General features: G+C 35.3%; 1 protein-coding gene across 2 annotated transcripts in view; it reads right to left on the bottom strand.

Moving 5' to 3' along the window:
• IL1RAP (interleukin 1 receptor accessory protein) overlaps positions 1-12,727 on the bottom strand; it is a gene marked incomplete at its 3' end in the record, with an annotated part of 159,883 nt that overhangs the window by 55,134 nt on the left and 92,022 nt on the right. The gene's annotated exons all lie outside the window — the stretch shown is intronic.

The raw sequence follows: 12,727 nt of genomic DNA, 5'->3' as shown, positions 1-12,727 counted from the left end.
ATGGGGGAGAATCTCACTTGAAAAATAAGTCATGTAGGGATCTCATGGGGCAGGGATCTCAGCTGTTACATCACATTCGTTTCTCTTTTGGAAATTGAGACACACCATTGTATTCAAGAAGGATCATTTATTCTTTAATTGAGGGTTTAATAAATGTCTACCATGTGCCCCTTAACTTAGTTAAGCCCTGTAAGTACAATAGTGAGCAAGAGCAGACATGGTTCCTGACGTTATTGAACTTACAGTCTAGTGAGTAAGTACTTAAGTACTACTTAATTACTTAAATAAGTACTACTTTACAACTATGATAAGTGCTAAGAAGTGCATGGTGTTATGAGAGCATATATATTTGTAATAATTGGGAATTTGTGCTAGTGTTGCTCAGCCATGAAATAAATAAAGTGTTACACAAATGGTAAAAAGGGAAAAGCAAAAGTCATGTGCTCTTTGACTCCTGTGGGGACAGAGGAAGCTCTCCTCAGGGATCCTGACTTTAGGACTAGGTCTGAGCTCTCCATTGGCAATATAATCTGAGCCACATTTGTAATTTTAGATATCCTAGTTACCACATTAAAATGTTTTAAAAAGCAGGCAAAATTATTTTTGCATATTTTGTTAAACTCAATATATCCAAACACTCTTAATACACTAATGAGTGGTTTTATATTTGCATTCTTTATTTGGTACTAAGTCTTCAGAATCCGATGTGTTTAAGACCTGCAGCACATCTCATTTTTAGCTAGTCATGTGTGTCTACTGGACACCATGCTAGAGAGCAGACTTTAAGAAGTCAAGAGGTTTCAGTGACACTCATCAAGGAACAAAGGTGCTATAATTTCAATGACTCAGAGTCAAATAAATCCATAATGACTTTTATAATTTATTTTTATAATGAAAAGTAATCACTTGTATATACAGGAAAATGATAATAAATGACCTTTATTATGAAATATGGATGGAGAGTTCTAGATCTCATCATATGGAGACAAGAACAGAGAAACTAGGAGTGATAGAGTATTAACAGGCCCAAAGCAACCACTTTAAAACAGTTTTTTTTCCTCATAACCCTTACATACATACATTCATACATACACATGCATATGTAAATGTGTATGCATTTTTAACTATGTAATATTCCTGACTTTTCAGCTGACGTTAAAATTTTTCATCCTAAGTATAAAAATTAAAAAGAATATACCCTAATGTTATATTTTAATTAACGATCTTTTAAAATAGTTATACCACTTTTTATATTACAGTCAATCACATAGTGATTTGCCACACACCAATATCCACTTAGAAATATGTAAACAAGTTTTCTTTTAACCTTTGGTAATTCTATTCTGTTCTGCGGGGGCCTGATGAGGCGGGGGCCAAACATGGCGGGGATCTCCCTTTTCCGCGTCCTGAGCGGCAAGAGAGATGAATGAACCGGTTCTAAATGGAGGTGGCCAGGGATTGAGAAATATTAGAAATAAAGAAAACAAGACGCAGAAATAGATTCATAAAGCTGGGAGCTGGGTGGATCTTTCTGTGCCTTGCTGAGGCCACAGAACAGATCCAGACTGCAAAGCTGGTGCTTTATTTATAATCAGGGACAAACAAGGTAATCTACAATGTTGTTGTAAGTTTTACTTGTTTTGGCAGCACTTGCTGCCCCTCCCACAGCCCACTAGCTACCCAGGAAAGATCTAGGGAGCAGTCACAAGATCAAGCTTAATTATGCTTAGAGGACTGAGCCCTCCAAGCTGGGACTTGTTTGCGACTTTGCCAGCAGGTCAGTCCGAGGCTTAACCTTATAACCGCTTCCTACACTGTTCCTTTTTCTCCTTGACCTTGTATTAATTCCACTATTTTCACACATAATTTTATTTTAATAGAATAGATTTCTTTTTTAACTTTGTAACTTTTTGTTACTTTACTTTTCTGTGTAATATATAATGCTCTTTGTTGAAAAGTTGAATTTTATTATGATTATAATATATACAACTTAAATGATATATATTTTCAACTTAATAAGTAATTAGTAAATAAAAAATTATATTGGAAATCATCTCTTGATAATAATCAGGGTGGGCTACTTTTGAATGAGAGGGTTTAGGCATTACTTGAAAATGTTTTATGTATACGTAAGCATTGAGAAAATCGGTCCATAGCCAAGAGCAAAAAGGAGTTTAGTTCTAGCAAGGTTATTCAGTATTTAAACTCCTTTGGAGTTTTATGCCCCATTTATACTTTTATCATAACAAATTATTTTAATGACCTATCACTTGACATCTCTGGAAGATAAAGTTTGAATAAATAGACCTAATTCACATTCCTTCCTATATCCACATCCTCTTCTCTCTTCTCTCTTCTCTCTTCTTTCTCCCTCTCTCCCTCTCCCTCCCCGTCTCCCTCTCTCTCTCTCTTTCATGTGAGGACAAAGTGAGAAGGAAGCCCTTTGCAAACTGGGGAAAAGTTCTCACCAGACACCTAATCTGTCAGTGCCTTGATCTTGGAATTCTCAGCCTCCTGAACTGTAATTACATGTGTGTTGTTTAAACCATCAATCTGTGGTATTCTTATACAGCAGCCACAACTGACTAAGATACCCATGAAAACCTAAATAAGAGACCACCGGCAAAAAGAGACCACCAGCACCTTCACCAGCACGCTGTCTGGCCTGTCACAGCTGACCAGTGATGCGAGAGCAAGCCACGCTTCTGTTAGCAGAACTGCCTACTTCTGTAGGCAGCCTACAGATCCGGAGAAAAATACATGTGTGACAAACAAAATGAAGTTTGTCACTAAAGTTTATGGTTGTTAGGCAACATTTTGGGGAGGGCAGATAATGGATAGAAAAACTAAATTAGTGGCTACTTTAAGTTTGATAAAAGCAAAGGATTTGAAGCTTTATGACTTCATACTTTACTACAGTCTAGTAATTTGTGAGTAAGTAATAAATCTCTAAGTAAATATTATATCTGGAAAATTTAACAAACTGACTTTTCTAGGACTCAACAAATTGCTTCTACTTATAATTGCTTTCATTTAGAAACACCTTTTGAAAGCCAATATACAGAGAAAGAATTGTGATATCAAAATGTTGTTCACATCAATACAAACTTGATACTAAAATACTTTATAAAACATCTACCTTAGTGCATTCTTTAAACTATTTTCAGTAAAACTGCAAAATTGCAGAATTAGCTCATTCAATTTATAGAAAAATATAACCATAGTTTTTTTAGATAACTATGTCAGACTATATACATGCATTCAATTTCATTCCTTTCTGAAACTCCACAAAAACTAAAATTACTTTTTAAGACATAACCCCAAGTAGCAGCAAGGATGGGAGAAAAGGTAACAGCAACACCAAAATGAACAAGTGGCAACAAGCTTAGCCTGTTTAGAATGAAAAATCCTGCCAGCAGGGGAAAACTGGAGAACAAACCAATCAGCAATGCAGAATACAGAAAAGACCCAGGAGGAGCTATCAGTAGCAACATAAAAAAAAACACAAAAAACAGTAGTGCTGTTCACCAGTATCCCTTGGGTTCGCTTCTAGACATATTGTAAGATTATACTCACATTCCCTCTAAAGTAAGGATCAGCCATTTGAAGGGCCATGATCCCTTTCCTTCTGGGTTGGCAAATATGAAAGTATGGAGAATGAAACTCTCTTAGCTTAGATCCCTTGATATGGATTATATATATACCAGAGCTTTGTTTTACTAAGACATAGAAAATAGAGATTTGCTTTTTACCAATATGATTAATCTATTCTATCCTGGCAAATGCAATCAGTTACCTCAAAACTGAGGACACAGCAGAGGGTGGTGAAATAAGGACAATCAGATAAAAGCTATGTCATATGTGACAGCCTTTGTGGTAACTCCACTCTCCTAGCACTCAGTAACCTTTCCCATTCAGCTCCAAGGATGAAGTGGTGAGACCTTTACCCACCAGGCAAAAAAATGAATGAATCTTCTAAGGAAAATGTGGCTAGCTTCAGAAAAAGATGTAGCACTCTTAATATCAGTGGTTCGTTAACAAATTGCACCTCCACACCATCCAACAGAAAAGCTCAAGGTTAACAAGCCTCACACTCATATTTAAATTTTATTTTTCAAGTACATTTATATTCAATATTATTTTTTATTAGTTTCAGTTGTATAGCACATAGATGACTGTGTAATTTACAGAATGGTCCCCTAGCTATTTCAAGTACCCACCTGGCACAATACATAGCTATGACAATATTAATGACTATATTCCCTAGGCTGTACTTTATAGCCCATGACTATTTTGTAACTATCAATGTGTAGTTTTTAATTCCTTAGCCTTTTTCAGCCACCTCTCCAACCCCTTCATATCTGGCAACCATCATTTTGTTCTCTTTATCTATGAGTCTGTTTCTATTTTATTGTTCATTTATTTTGTTCTTTAGATTCCATATATAAGTGAAATTATATGGCATTTGTCTTTTTTTTTTATTCTGACTTATTTCACTTAGCTTAATACTCTCTAGGTTCTCCATGCTGTTACAAATGGTAAGACTTCATACTTTACTACAGTCTAGTAATATTCCATTGTATAAATCCCTACTTATTTTTTATCCATTTGTCTATTGATGGGCTCTTGAGTAGCTTCCATATCTTGGATATTGTAAATAAAGTTTCAGTGAACAAGGGATGCATATATTCTTTTGAATTGGTGTTTTGGGTTTCTTCAGATACATTCCCAAAAGCAAATCCCTATTTTCTGTGACTTAGTATAACAAAGCTCTGCTATATATCATGCATATCAAAGGATCTAAGCTAAGGGAATCTCATTCTATGTACTTTCATATTTGCCAATGCAGAAGGAAAGGGAACATGGTGAAATTGCTAGGCTATAAGGCAGTTCCATTATTAATTTTTTAGGAAACTCCATGCTATTTTTTGTAGTGGTTGTAATAATTTATAATCCCACAAACACTACATGAGGGTTCCCTTTTCTCCATATACTCACCAACACTTGTTGTTTGATTTATTATGACAGCCATTCTGACAGGTATGAGGTGATAGCTTGTGGTTTTAATTTGCATATCTCTGATGGTTAGTGACTTTGAGCATCCTTTCATATGTCGACTGGCCATCTGCATGTCTTATTTGGAGAAGTGTCTCTTCAGGTCTTCCACCCACTTTTTAATTGGATTGTTTGTTTGTTTGTTTGTTTGGCATTACATTGTATGAGTTATTTATAAATTTTGGATATGAACCTCTTATCAGACTTATCATTGGTGAATCACTTTCTCCATTCAGTAGGATGTCTTTTTGTTTTGTTGATGGTTTTCTTTGCTGGGCAAACAGTTTTTAGTTAGATGTAGCTCCATTTGTTTATTTTTCTTTTTCCCTTGTCCAAGACGATATATTAGAAAAAAAAATCTTGCTAAGAGAAATGTTAGAGTATATTGCTTATGTTTTCTTATAGGAGTTTCATAGTTTTGAGTCTTACATTTAAGTATTTAATTCATTTTGAGTTTATCCTTGTATATGGTGTAAGAAGGTGGTCTAGTTTAAATTTTTGCATGTATCTGTCCATTTTTCCCATCATTTAAAAAAGTTCTTTCATTAATTAATTAATTTATTTATTTATGTTTAAATATTTTTAAGTGTGTTTCTTATAGGCTTCATTGGGTTGGGTCTTGCTTTTTTAATCAATTTGAAAATTTCTACCTTTTAATTGGGGTGCTTAATACACTTACATTCAAAGGGATTATTGACATGGCCAATTTTAAATTTGTCATCTTTAATTTTTTCTTTTTTTCCTTATTTTTTTTCTCATCATCATTTATCCCCCTTATGCCCTCTTCCACCTCCACCCATCACTTTCCTCCCAGCAATCACCATACTGTTGTCCATGTCCATGAGTTCTTTCTGTTCCCACTCCCTTTTTGCTCAATCCCACCCTCCCCACAACCAGAGCTGAACTGTCAGCTTGCTCTCTATCTATGAGTCTGTCTCTATTTTTATTTTTTGGTTAATACTCACCTGAGGATTTTTTTAAATATACTTTTGTTTTCAGATATAAAGGGAGAGAAGGAGAGAGAGAGAGAGGGAGAAAGAGAGAGAGAGATAAACATTAATGATGAGAGAGAATCATTGATAGTCTGCTTCATATACGCCCCCTACTGGGGATTAAGCCTACAACCTGGGCATGTGCCCTAACCAGGAATCAAACCATGATCTCCTAGTTCATAGGTTGATACTCAATCACTGAGCCACACCAGCTTGGCCCTTCTTTTTTCCTTTGATTTTTAGAGAGAATGGAAGGGAGGGGGAGAGATAAAGAGAGAGAGAAACATTGATGTGAGAGAGACACAATGATTGGTTGTCTCTCACGCAGACCCCAACCTGGTGGGGATTGAGCCTGCAACCAAGATATGTGACCTTGACCAGAATGGAACCCTTGACCATTCAGACCCCAGGCCAACACTCTACCCACTGAGCCAAACTGGCTAGGGCTATTTTTTAAAAATATTTTAAAATTGAATTTTTAAGAGAAAGGGAGAGGGAAAGGGAGAGAGAAACATGGATGCGAGAGTGAAACATTGGTAGGCTGCCTCCTGCACACCCCTCCCACCAGGAATCCAGCCTGCAATCTTGGCACGTGCCCTGACTGGGAATTGAACTGGCAACCTTTCAGTGCACAGGGCAATGCCCAACCAATTGAGCCACACCAGCCAAGGTGAATAGACTGTCTTTACCCCATTGTATGTGGTTGCCTTCTTTGTCATCTATTAATTGACCATATAGGGGTAGGTTTGGGGACTTAATTCTATTCCATTGATCTATGTATCTGTTTTTATGCCAGTACCATGCTGTTTTGAGTACTATAACCTTGTAGTATAGTTTGATATCAAGTGGCCTTATACCACCAACTTTGTTCTTTTTTCTCAATATGGCTGTTGCTATCTCAGTCTTTTGTGATTCCATATAAATTTTTTGGATTATTAGTTCTAATTCTATGAAAAATGTCATTGGTATTTTAATAGGAATTGTATTGAATCTGTAGTTTGCTTTGGGTAGATGGACATTTTAATGATGTTAATTCTTTCTATCTATGAGCACAGTAATGTTTCCATTTATTTGTATCTTCTTCAAACTCTTTATTCATTGTCTTCTAATTTTCTAAATACAGTTGTTGTTTTTACCTCCTTGCTTCCTTGACTAAATTTTTACCTCCTTGACTAAATTTATTCCTAGGTATTTTTTGATGCAATTGTAAATAGAAGTGTTTTCTTAATTTCTTTTTCTGATAATTTATTATTGGTATATAAAAATGTAACCAATTTCTGAATATTTATTTGTTATCCTGCTAAATTGATTAACTCATTTATCATTTCTAGCAATTTCTGGTGGTTCTATATATCTTTAGGGTTCTCTATAATCTTTAGAGTTCTCTAGAATTTTTAGATTCTCTATATTTAGTATCATGTCATCTGCAAATAATGACAGTTTTATTTCTGCCTTTTTAATTGAGATGGGATATAAAATGATAATATAGCACTTTCAAATGGGATTTATTCTTTGGCTGCAAGTTTGGTTCAATAATCATAAATTAACATAATACACCACATATACAAAATGAAGGATAAAAACCATATGATCATGTCAATAAATGCAGAAAAAGCATTTGATAAAATCCAGCACTTATTTATGATAAAAACTTACAGCAAAGTGGGGATAGAAGGAACTGTATGATCATTTTAATGTATTGTTACATTTGGTTTGCTAATATTTTTGTTAAGAATTTTTGCATCTATGTTCAATAAGAATATTAGCCTATAATTTTCTTTCTTTGTAGTGTCTTTATCTGGTTTTGAAATCAAGATAATGCTGACCTTGTAAACTGCTTGGGAGTTTTCCCTCCTCTTGAAATTTTGGAATAGCTTGAGAAGGATAGGTGTTAGTTCTTTTTTGAATGTTTGGTAAAATTCACTTGTGGATTTTTTTAAGTGGAATTTTTTATTATTATTATTGCTTTGATTTCATTGGTTGTAATTTGTCTGTCCAGATTTTCTATTTCTTCTTGATTCATTCTTGGAAGATCATATTTAGAATTTTTAGTCAGCTTTTTAACCACTTCTTATAAATGAACAGAAAGCCCCAGAACACATCCGAGACAAATCTCGACCATAAAAAGTAACATCCAAATAAACAATGTAAAAGAAACTTTGAGAAAGCCAAAATTATTCAAAGAAAAAAAATCTTTAAAAAGCAACCATCATTAACATCCTCTGAAAAATGAGGGCACTGCTACATTCATGAAGCAAGAACAGGATGATATAACAAAGACATATTCAGAGAAAAGCAAAGCTCATTAAAATTAAAATTATGATTGCAGACTGTTAAAAAGTAGTAAGTGGGTTGTTCGAAAGTTAAAGTTGAGAATTTCTTTAAAAGGAGAGCAAAAATAAAAAAGATAAGAAAATAAGAAAACCAGTCCAGGAGACTCATCATCTCAATGATAGGAAACCCAAAGGAAAAGAAATTAAAAAAAAGAAAACTCTCAATTAACTCATTCAAATTAATTCCAGAACTAAAATATATAACCTTCCAAGTTAAGAAGACCTGTCATTCCCTTTGCACAGTAGATAAAAACAGACTTACACCACAAAAATATTTTTTAAACTAGACAAAAATTATATAATCCACCAGATAGTAAGAAAGAGGTGGAAAATGGTTATACACAAAAGACCACATATCAAAACGACTTTGGAACATTCAAAAACAAGACTGGATGGAAATGAAGCAATTCATCTAAAAGAAAATTATTTCTGATCTCTATCTAAACCCAATGAAACCATCAAGTGTGAAGGTAACATTTTCAGACACATAAAGACCAAGTGATTTGATATTCCATGTGCTCTTTATCAGAAAGCTTCTGGGAGATGTATACCGCCAAAACCAGATAAAAAATCAAGAAAGAGGAAACAATATGATCATGGAATAGGGATTAATTCAAGAGATAGAAGAAGGACCCTAAAGAATAGTGAAGGAGATCCCAGGATAACAGCTATGCAGCAGAGCTTGGTAATGGATTGGCTTAAGTAGAAAGAAATGGAAAGGTCCAGAAAATAATAATTTGTAAATGATAGATTGCCCAGTTAGATTAGCAATGTGGAAAATTATGCTGAAAGACAAGTGAAAATTATGAAAACTGTTACTAAAAGAAACTAATTAAAATAAGCATATGAAAGCAAGGCCATTAATAACTTCAAAAACAAAGTTAACATAATCACAGTTCATTAATATGTGAAAACATTAATTAAATAATTATTAATTCAACCAAATATTGTTATGCTATTATAGAGAAAGAGATGGGGAGAGAAAATAGAAGGAATGGCAGTTTAAGAGAGAAATTTATACATTTTGTATAATTTAAAAATTGAAGAAATAATGCTGAAATTAAAAATAAAAAATTTACACAAATTGGTTAGTAAAATATAGATCAGAATCATTAGAAGAAATATATAAAATAATAAAAAAGTGGTTGCCTCTGAGGAAGACAACTAATGGGAGAAAATGTTAAAGCATGAATAATACAATTATATTGCTTTTTAAATATATTAGCTTTAAAAAGCACACCTCTGTGTATGATTTGTTTTAAAAATAAATAAAATGTTAATAAAGAAAGAAAGGATGGAAGAAGGAAGAAAGGAAGGGAGGAAATATCCAGTATGTCATACAATTGGCAAAGCCATTCTCAGTGTCATATATTCTGTATGTCATACAATTGGCAAAACCATCCTAAGTATACCTACTTTCTGTTAGAAAAAAAAATCAATTTCATTTTTAATTTCAAAATTGTATTAATACATGTTGGCATGACAGTCATTCACTTTTGAATTATTGTGTACTAGAGGACCAGCACACAAAATTTGTGCAGTGGTAGGGTGCCTAGGCCTGGCCTGTGATCAGGGCTGATCTTCCTTGGCTGCCAGCAGCCGGCCCCAGCCCCAGTTCCCCATTCCCCATTGGGCAATCAGAGCCTACCAGCCAGGGGGAGGAACCTAGAGGTTGGATGTTCTTGCCTGCTCGCCAGTCCTGCCCCCCCATCACTGGGGCGACCCTCTATGTGTGGGGCGACCATGGGGGCGATCAGGGCCCCGCTTGCTCACACTCACCTTGGCCTGTGCCACCTGTGTTCACCGCCACCCACCCCCGGTTCCCTATTCCCCATCAGGCAATCAGAGCCTGCCGGCCAGGGGGAGAGACCGAGAGGTTGGCCAGCAGGCCCTGATCAGGTGATCTAGGCCTGCAGACTGGGGGCAGCTCCTGCATTGAGCATCTGCCCCCTGGTGGTCAGTGTGCATCATAGCAACAGGTCGTTTAGCCATCCAGTTGGTTTGCATATTTACGCTTTTATATATATAGATAATTTAAAAGAGAGAGAGAGATACACAATTGGACAGCTGATGGATTTGGAACTTCACCATACTAAGTTTGTTTTTTGAGTGTAATAAGATACTACTGCCTTCTATATTTCATAAAATATATTCTTTATGTAGTTCCTAAAGGCATCTCTCTGAAGAGCTCTAAAGTATTTGTTCAAACTTGGATGATGATAGAGGAAACCCCACTCTACAATATCTCTCAATTCAGATCACCCCAACTGGGCCTTCAGATGACAGTTCTGATTTAATGACTTATTCTTTCTCTTCTTTTTTTTTTTTTTTTTTTGTTAATCCTCACCTGAGGATATTTTTTTATTGATTTTTTTTTTTTTTTTTTTTTTTTTTTTTTTTTAGAGATAGAGGGTGAGGGAGAGACAGAGAGAAAAACATCGATGTGAGAGAGACACATACATTGGTTGCCTCCCACACAGGCCCCAACCAAGGCCTGGAATTGAGCCTGCAACCAAGGTATATGCCCTTGACTGGAATCGAACCCAGGATCCTTCAGTCCGTAGTCCAATAGTGCACATGACTCATTCTTAAAGGGAACACTGGTAAATTAGGAAGAGGAAGCCTTTTTGGAGGTTAATGGCATCTTAATTGAAGGAAACTTTCTGGCACTAATATTACAAATTGTCACTTTGTTTGGTCTTAGAGGTCTTTATAGCATTGGGCAATAATTAAGGGTAAGATAGATGATAAGTGATAAATGAATTCTGGTGTGTGTTTTTTTGTAAAGTAGGAGAATGCTGATTGTAAAACTAAAGATGGAAATTGAGAGAGCTAGTACAATATCTCAACAACAATTATATACTCAGACTAATTTAGGAAGAAGTATGAAATGGGATTTTGGTGATCACTAGGGCAGACTGTGTCAGAGACTGGCTAAATGTTCATTAATTCTGTTTTCTCTTTCTTGGCCCATATGAAATCTACATATCCTTAGCAATTAGGTTGGGGCCATGTGATTTAGTTCTAGCCAATGATTGTGGCAAGAAATACTATACCACCTCTAACTCCAAGCATAATCTTTGGTGCTTTCTCTTTCCTTTACATGAGACTTTAAAGGACAAAAATTTCTGAAAAGGATAGCATCAAAAGATGGAAGGAGCCTGGATCCCTGCCATTTCTCAGACCAGAGATACCAGGAATGCCATCTCACTTTCAAAGGGTTGCAATTGAGTCAAAAATAAACCTCTATAGTGTTAAGCCACTGTGAATTGGGGGATATTTGTTACAGCAGCTAGTAGTAGTGCCTATATCTTGACTAATAAAGAAATGCAGAATTTTTCTTTCAATAACATAATTTCATACATCAAAATCAGACACTTTTTCAAATACCATTTGTTAAAGGCCACTGCAAACTTAAATTTAAATACTGATCAATAACCAAGGTTTTCAGCCAATGCCATAGGCTTAATATCTTTTCAACCAAAATAAATGTAGTATGGTTTAAGGAGAAAAGAAATTACCTTCTAGGTATCTCTTTTTTTTGGAATGTTTCATGGACCAAATGAATACATCTATAAAGTGAGCCAGACACTTTTATTATAGGGACTAAAAACACATGTATTAGTATTCATAAATGTTAGCAAAAATGGTATTATTATTGAGCTTCATCTTCAGGGTATTTGCCCATTTGAAATTAGTTCTGTGAGTTTTTAAGTTTCTCTAGCCAGCCACCTGAGGGCATTTTGTCAGAGCTTTTTAAATTATTCAATAAACAAATAAATACAAAATTAATGGCATCAAGTTAGCATGCCATATAATTCCAAATTAATTATATGATTCTCTGCAGGCACCAGCAGAAACAAAGACTATAGAAAGGCTGTTATGCAAACACATTTGTCTCTAATAACAGCAAAGGGGTAATGAATTATTGGCATAGTGAATTACTTTTTGGTTTAGAATGTCCCTTCTTATCCTGTCTACTCCCCAGTGGAAGTCCTCTCTGAATTGGCCCCTGAACATGGGGAACCACAGCGTCATCGTTTCCCTTAGCCAAAGAATTTCTTAAGGTGGAGGCTTGATAGCACAGAGGACTAATGGAAATGTGCAAAGCCTTGCAAAGCCAAGTCACTGGAAAATCCAGCCCACGCTCCTGACAGCAATTAGCATTTATATAACAGGGTATACATTTTAACTAATTAATCTCACAACACCCTCTTGAGCTTTCATGCCCATTCCCACATTACATGCCAGGAAACAGAGACAGAGAGATTAATTGACTTACTTTTGCCTGAGTGGTGGCACAAATAAAAGCTGCCTGAATATAGATCTAGGATGCTTTTCCTCCAT

The sequence above is a fragment of the Cnephaeus nilssonii genome (assembly GCF_951640355.1).
Source record: "Cnephaeus nilssonii genome assembly, chromosome: 3".
Classification (NCBI taxonomy): domain Eukaryota; kingdom Metazoa; phylum Chordata; class Mammalia; order Chiroptera; family Vespertilionidae; genus Cnephaeus; species Cnephaeus nilssonii.
Note: the sequence above shows the minus strand (reverse complement) of the source record. Positions and strands in the feature narration are given on the sequence as shown.